At 43.8% G+C, this 1830-nt stretch overlaps 1 pseudogene across 1 annotated transcript; it reads right to left on the bottom strand.

The window, feature by feature from the left end:
• Positions 1 to 370: 370 nt before the first annotated feature.
• LOC144458989 (uncharacterized) lies at positions 371 to 1301 on the bottom strand (annotated as a pseudogene). The gene is made up of 2 exons (XR_013488306.1): positions 802 to 1301; positions 371 to 661 (listed from the first exon to the last, which is right to left on the bottom strand). The product of XR_013488306.1 is annotated as an uncharacterized LOC144458989 (transcript).
• Positions 1302 to 1830: the final 529 nt, after the last annotated feature.

The raw sequence follows: 1830 nt of genomic DNA, 5'->3' as shown, positions 1-1830 counted from the left end.
CCTAGCACCGGGTCGAACCAACATGTTCTCATCCCAACTTGTCAAACACCTCCACTCTGTCGATGGACCCACACGTCAAATTAATATGTACTATGTACCCTCTTGTGTCTGTTTTGGACATTTAGGGACAGTGTGTCAGGTTTTGGAGACCTTTTTTAGACCTCTGAATAGAATTTAGACCTACTCGCGACACCATATGATAGCTTTTTGTCATCCTCGAGGTGATGAAATTAGGGATTTCACTGCCATACAGACAAAAAAGTCTGAAGGATAATTAATATAAAATAACTAAGTCCCAAAATTACTCAAAAGTAAATTTATTAAAATAGAAAACAGTCATTTCATATGAACACAGTCACAAAAGCTCAGTTCAGATCAAAGCCAGAGCAATCAAACCTGACTTGGAGATGAGCTCGGCCATCTTTGTGCCAGACTTGGCCTCTGCCTCTTCTACTGACTTATCAGCCTCTCTGGCTAGACCTTGACACACCTCTAGGATGGTTTTCTTTCTCATTCTTAGTTTCTCGAAGTTGTCCTCTGCAGCCTTTCTCTTCTGAGCCTGCGCTTCTAACTCCTTCTTCCTTCTCTCCTCTGTAAGGTAGTCACAGTACCTGGTCCTAGCTCCTTCCACAGACTTCAGGAGCTCCTTAGTGAGTGGCACCTGTCAGGGAAATTCATGTAATTGTATTATAAAACATTGCATTGCTTTTAAAACTAATAGATCACTTAAAGCTCTCTACCGCTGTGCCTGTTGACAGTTTTTTTTTTAATAAATGAAGAAACTTGATGAAATTAACACACCTTAGTAACACCTCAGTGTAGAGCAACATAGTCGCACACAAGCCGCCGAGCAACAATAGTGTCCTCCATTATGTTGGTTGTCTCCACCTCTTTGTTCACCGATAAGCCTCTCTCGACAGATGCTTGACCGTGGGACAAGATGAGCAGCTTCTGGCAAAAAGCCCAGAGGTCAGGGTAGGGCTTGCTGAGGACATCACACAAGAAGACGTCCACTCTCTTTCGCATGGGTTGGAAAGAGTGGAACTCCTCACTTCTCCCCTCAAGGGACAGGAGAACACCGAACTGCTCCAGTATAACATCACCTATCACAAAACATATAAAGAAAGGTGAGAAAAATAACATAAATCAGTACATCAACAATCAGACATGTATTGGTCATTACTGAGACCTGCAAACTCTGTAGCGAAAAAGGTGGCAACATACAAAACTAAAACCCTCTAGATTCACTGAAACTACCCTGGTTGACATAAAAAGTTTACTGTAGCCAAAAGGTGACAAGTTTGCAGGTATGATTATTGGTGAACAACATGATGGTGATGAAAATACATTTTGTGAGGGTGTAGTAAGTGAAGGTGCAATTTGTCACAGCCTGTTCCAGAACTATTCCTACCAGCAGAAATCCCTGTCAGTTGCTTGGCCAGCGGTCCGCAAATAAGCAGCTCGCGGTCCATAAGTACACGGCTCAGACCGCGGCTGCCATTTGAGGGCCACTGGTTTATGATTTTTTTGCCTGGCCACCGACTGGGGGCCAATCTCTGGAGTTGCCGCTTGCTCTCCTCCCATTGAGGTGGTCTGTATTGTCGGCGTGTGAGGCAGAGGACAAACTGTGATTTGAAGCTCTTGCTAATGTTAGCTACATAAACATGAACTTGAAGCTGCAGCTGTGAGCCTTTGGCTTTAGTTAGCAGAGGGCTAAACTTTTAGCAACATTTTCTCTTCATCTTCTCAACCATTGAATCAGACTTTCACCATCTGAAGGGATGTGCACACACATCTGCATTTGTAGAACGGCCAGTAGGAATGCCCTCT

Source organism: Epinephelus lanceolatus, chromosome 20, assembly GCF_041903045.1.
Source record: "Epinephelus lanceolatus isolate andai-2023 chromosome 20, ASM4190304v1, whole genome shotgun sequence".
Taxonomy (NCBI): Eukaryota; Metazoa; Chordata; class Actinopteri; order Perciformes; family Serranidae; genus Epinephelus; species Epinephelus lanceolatus.
This window is presented reverse-complemented; position numbering and strand designations above follow the sequence as displayed.